Source organism: Furipterus horrens, unplaced genomic scaffold (genome assembly GCF_987537825.1).
Source record: "Furipterus horrens unplaced genomic scaffold, mFurHor1.1.pri manual_scaffold_5, whole genome shotgun sequence".
Taxonomy (NCBI): domain Eukaryota; kingdom Metazoa; phylum Chordata; class Mammalia; order Chiroptera; family Furipteridae; genus Furipterus; species Furipterus horrens.
The window spans coordinates 43449512-43455529 of NW_028327175.1; the positions used below are offsets into that span (position 1 = coordinate 43449512).

The window sequence follows — 6018 nt, forward strand, 5'->3', positions numbered from 1 at the left end:
TTCATCCAGAGGCAGGGCAAAATAGAAACTGAAATGATAAGCAAACTGAACTAATGAAGGCAGGGACGAACATCCACAAAATAAATGTAAAGGGATGGTGGAAGAAGAAATAATAATACAGTTCATTTTATTGTTATGAGGTCATGCTTGTTCAAAGCAACATTTGCTTTAGGAGGTCAAGACTAAAATGGTCAACAAATGCTCTTTATGGCAAAGGCCAGTTAAAGATGTAAACTTATGTCTACATGATGATATGTACCTCCAACCCCAAATGCAGAGGAGCCCTTCCTTTAGGGTTAAATCTGCAATGAAAAGCCCATCTGTTAGACAGAAAACTGTTAGGAGCTGGTAGGAAAACAAAAGGTTTTGTTGTCCTTGTTGCTAAGGCTGCTGCTGTTGCTGCTACTGGTATTATTCAGTAAAGCCTGTAAGGTCTTAGGAGCAGAAATCCTGCACTGAATTTATGATTTGAGTAGATTCTTCATGGGCAAAGATAATTCTTCATTTGACATTTCCTTATTTTGTTGTTTTTTTCCATATCATTCACATCAAGCCTTGCCATTTGATTTTTTTTTTCTTACCATATGCACTTGTACGTTTGCTGTTTTGATTATGATTTCTTACTTAAAGCTGACTTGGCACTTTCTTCCTGGGCCCTTATTTCCAGCAGCTTATAAATTTTATGAACAAATTACTTTTTATTTATCAACCTATTTCTCTGCCCAGCAGTGAATTTTTTGGAAGGTTGTCAGAGAAAACACAAATACTCTTTTTTAAATGAGACATCCTAATGAAGAAAGATATCATCTTTGGGGGAAAAATACAAGCCAAGATGGTGCTTTCTTTTAAATTATTGCATTATATAAAAATAAGAAAATAAATATAATTTAGGAAATACAATATAAAGCAAAATATGGGTGGCAGTCCTCTAAAAACAGAAGTAATTCCTTGGAGGAGGGATATTGCCAGAATTTCATTTCTTCGGCTATATAGCTTCTATGTTGGAATATTTCCAAAACAGTTATAATTCCCTAACCCCATCAAGTTATGAAAAAAAAAGGTTTGAAAGTTCATTACAGTTTCAGAAGTGACATTTGACTTACAGTGGAGTGAGAGCCTGTCAAACTCTGGATTGACAGCCTCTGCCAGCAGCAATGCTGCAAAAAGATATTAAAGTCACCACAAGGGAAATAGGGTCAGTGGGCATAAATAAACTCCATAGAGGAAGAGATCCAACATTTACTGAGTACTTTATAACAGGTAGCTTATGTATTTGCCTCATTTAATCCTCAAAGGCTATCCAAAATAAGCATTATTAGCTCCACTTTGCAGGGAAAGATACTGGAATTCAGAGAGGTTGAATAACTTGCCCAAGTTCCCACAGTTAATGGTAGAGCCTGGATCTGAACCAAATCTATTTCTCTAAAATATAGCATTTTAATTTTAGATAATGCTTTTGGACCTTCTCTTTCTTCCCATCAAAATCTACTAACAATGCTTATAAAAACCATAAAAATAACTGATGGTGGGTGCGATAAATACTGAAAAGGCTTGAAGTCAAGAGCTAATGCAGTTTAATTTCTGGATGACCATTTTGGAGGTAAGAAGCATGGCCACGGTGTCCAGGAGTTAGGAAGCTCTGGGTTCCTCTCCATTTCTGCTATTCCTCTTTACTGATCATTTCAACCACTCTCCTGGCACCCAAGAGTCCAACCAAGCAGGACCACTTCCATTCACAGAAAAGTAAACTAAGAAACTCAATCATCTAGATTTACTTAGTGATGTGTATTCCAACTTCTTCATAACTAGACAATGGTAAACCCGAATTAACTTGTATCCAGAATTCTAAATTTTACAATTATCTGACACGAAGGAAACCGAGAAGAAAGGGTAACCAATTACATCTGCAGTCACAAAACACCACCTGTCTTTAATAGCCTAGGGGTAAAAATCCTGAAATTCTGCAAGATGACAACAAAAACAACAACAACAACAAAAAATTCCCATGAAGCTAAAACAAATAGCTCTGGGTGCTAAAATAAGATAATGTTTTTAACAGTGCCAAAGAAGCCAAACTTCAATGATAAGAATCTTCAAGAATCATAGTGAGAACAAGAAAACCACTGGGACTTCTCCATTTTGACTCTACAGAAAGGCGACTATATTATACTGCAATTACTCAGGTGGCACTCTATTTTCCTGACAAGGAAACAAGGAATTGGGCTCCTGTCAGGACGCATGCAAGGATGTCAGTGCCAAGACTTGTCCTGGAATGTTATATATTTAGCCTCAAGTGGGCATCTGATGTTTACCTTGGTTTTCAGATATGAACCCATATCTGTGTTTGGGGAATTCCATGCTCCATGACTTGGATAGAGGGAAAAGACAACCTCTTCAGCTGAAAATGTTAGCTATTCCCTCACCATCCATAAAGGAAAGTCTGTGCTATTGGAACATCATGCCAGACTGATACGCTAAGTGCTCTCAAGCTTTCTTTCTCTCTTTCTCTCTCTTCAGGTTCCTCTTCCTCCCCCTCTCCAGCAGAAACTGTAACGCAAAGCTCTTGGCACAGAAGCTACTATTAAAACTGTGTGACCCAATATTCAGTCACTGAAGTGGTACTTTCCTCACAGGACCAGGTCTCTAGCTTGTATCTGGGCATTATTTCTGGACAAATAGCCTCCAGCTCTCCCTATACCTGTCCTTCTCTCTGTAATAAGCCAAAATCCATTTGGGTTGCTTACAACCACCAATTCTGACTGAATCCCAGGCGCTGGGATTACAGTAAACAAAACTAACAAAAAGCTCTAAATGATTTGTCTATACAACCCACCAACATTCTTTCATGGATGACGTACATCATTTTTTAAAAGCTTAGTTATATTTTATATACTCCAATCACTAGGATATAGAGTATAGATTTTGTTACAGAAAATCTCCATTTAAAACAAAAAGTTGGGCATTGAGGGAGGCTTTGTTACTTAAAGCTAAAACAATAACCATCCAAATGCTTTATGCCAAACCATGCCAGGCTCCTGAGGTAGTATTATGATATGATGTATAATACATATTTAAAATGAAATAAATACTTAGAAATGTCAAGAAAGCACATGTGCGACATGTGTTTTGTGTATCTGTGTCTCTGTGTGGAAAGGGAAAGGGGAAGATGTAAGAAGCAGAAGCAGGCAATGGTTATAAACACCATCATTGATTTGAGTTTATTTGGAGGATTTCCCATATTTCCACATTCAGAACCCTGAAGTGATATCACACAGTGACTTGTAATTACTGATAACAAATATAAGGGCCAGCATAAGCTGGGGGTTGAGGAAAAGATTATGAAATGACTCTTAATTACAACTCATACCCAGCTTTTAAAAAGAAAAGAAAGAAAAAAGTTTACAAGCAGTAATTTATGTAAGACCAACTGAACCATTAACCCTAATTTGGTTTTATCAAAACACAAAACATAAATTTTATGAACTTACATGTATATAACATATGTAAATACATGCACACATTTGTCTTACCACATTTAATTCTACTAGGCAGAGACTAGGAAACAGGAAAGCCTTTGCTGTGTCTTCAAACAATAGGAGTCTAGAAAGCAATCAGAGCATATAAGCTGTCCCACTATTCACAAAAAGCCCATGCCCCAGAAAGAGCTCTAAAATCAGTTTTAAACAAAAGAAAAGGGAAAAGGCACAGAATAAAAAGAAAATGAAGAAAAGGTTGGAGACAAAGTAAATTTCTTTGAGACAGAAAGCAATGCCCCATTGATAGCTAGAACCATTTGGACTGAATTCATTAATCAAATCAATCAAATAGTTCAACATTATTTTTTTTAAAGGATTTAATGTTTTTGATGAAATTGACTAAGTAATTAATTAAATGAATGGTCAAGTCAGACAAAACAGTTCAAGCATGTGTGCAAAAATGCAGCAAGAAAGTTCAAATGAAAAGATCCTAAAAGAAGCAGAAAATCCACAGGAATTCAGAATGAAAACAGTGCTCAGAAAAAGGAAGAGGGCAAGTAGTGAAGCGATTGCTCCTCACGGACTGCGAATTGTGCTGGACAAATGAAGACATCTGATTAGCTCCTGGCTGTGCTGCTAATAAGGTAAAATTCTGCCGACTCCCTGTGATTGCAGCAATTTTCAAAGCATTAGGATGTACATGAGACAAGTAAATGATGGGTTCAATGGGGTGGCTGAAGAAAAAGAATGTACAATATATTTTTAATGAAAAATGAAGGTGGAAACCAGCCATGAAATAATGTCACTGAATAAAAAATAGGGTGGCAGAGGGGCACCCTGCAGCCCCAAAAGGTAACACCCCAGGCAGCAATAAACAGGCAGGTGCATAAAACAGAAAAGTACTTCCCCACCCTTTTCCAGTTATGTTTGAAAACAAATGCTTTGAAATAGTTAATTCTACTTTTTTTTTAATGAAACCACATATACTTTCTGTGATGATGCCTAATTATGTGAGATGGAGAGGTCGAGATGTGACTGCTACTGCTTTTCCCTGCCCTCCTTTCCCTGCATCCCTAATAAGCCATATGTTCCCTGGGCAGATTCATACAAAATTCACTCATTAGCACTCAGTCAGCAAATACGTATTGAGCACCTACTATGTGTCAGGCACTCTTCCAGGCGCTGGGATTACAGTAGTTAACAAAACTAACAAAAATCTCTTCTCTGATGGAGCTAATGTTCTGGATGAGGATATGACAAGCAAAGGAACACATAATATATGCAGGGAGTCAGATCCTCATAAATGCTGTGGAGACGGAGAGAGCAAGAGCAGGAGAACTGGGATTGTTGGAGGAAGGAGGTGCTTCCTGGTCATACACACAGAGGGGATAAGCGACTAGAGGCCAAAGATGGCCTTGGGTCCTGGGCTTTTTTTTTTTTATTGTGGTAAATACACAACAGAAAATTGACCATCTTAACCATCTTAACCAGTGTTAAGTACATTCCCATTGTTGTGTACCCAATCTTCAAAACTCTTTTCATCTTATGAAACTATAACTCTCTATCCATTAAACAAGTCCCCATACCTCATCCTCCCAGTTCCTGGTGACCACCACTCCACTGGGTGTCTATGAATGTGACTACTCTCAGTACCTTATATTAGAAGAATCATAGAGACAGACTTGCACTGAATAGCCAAGTGCCAAGCTCTCTGGCAGTCCCAAGGCTCAGAATCTGTGCCCCAGGGCTGCCTGGCACCTGGGATCTCCTTGGAACCAGGGCCCTTCTGGTCAAGGCCAAGGTTCACAGAGTGTCTCCTAGCCACTCCATGAGTGAGACAAACCAAACCATTGTGGGGCCCTCAGAGCTTCGCCACAGCATCGGCCATATCCCCTGGACCAGCCACCGGGGCCTGGATGTGGCCTTTGCTGGGGGCGGGGGGGGGGGGTGTGCTCAGAGCTGTGGTCCGTTCTGTCCTCATTGAACTTGTTGCCAAATGCCACCTCTGCCACAAATACTTCACCAGCTACCAGCACCCACCCACTGCCAGAGACAAGGAAAGGGATCTGTCCAGAGATGGGTGAAGATGAGGATGATGATGGCTTCATTGAGGACAATCACATTCAACCTGGAGCCAGTGGACTGGAGATGGAAGGTAGCAGTAATCACTTCTCCCTCTGAGCCCCTATCTTTGGACACCCCCTGCCCCCTCAGGCCTGACAGCTTACGGATAGCAAATACTACATGGGGGCCATGGACCTCAGGGACAGAGGTGGCTGGGTTTTAAGGGCTAACCAGGTATTGAGCAATTTCTCTTCCTCAACACTAGCCACAAAAGTGACAATGACCCTCTCTTGTTCAGTAACCTTCAACGACTCCCTGCTATTTTCAGGATAAAGCCTACCAAGGGCCCAGCTTTGGAAATAAGGTCCCTGTCATCCCTTGGTTTCCTTTCTTGCCTTTCCCTATTATTCTCCCTACTTAACTATTGTTACATACCAGATGATAACATTTAGCAGATGAAAATCGGTGTGCCAAGTTT

At 39.8% G+C, this 6018-nt stretch overlaps 1 pseudogene; it reads left to right on the forward strand.

Annotated features, from left to right (window-relative positions):
• Positions 1 to 5304: 5304 nt before the first annotated feature.
• On the forward strand, positions 5305 to 5657 carry LOC150008466 (type III endosome membrane protein TEMP pseudogene; annotated as a pseudogene).
• The last annotated feature ends 361 nt before the right edge of the window (positions 5658 to 6018 follow it).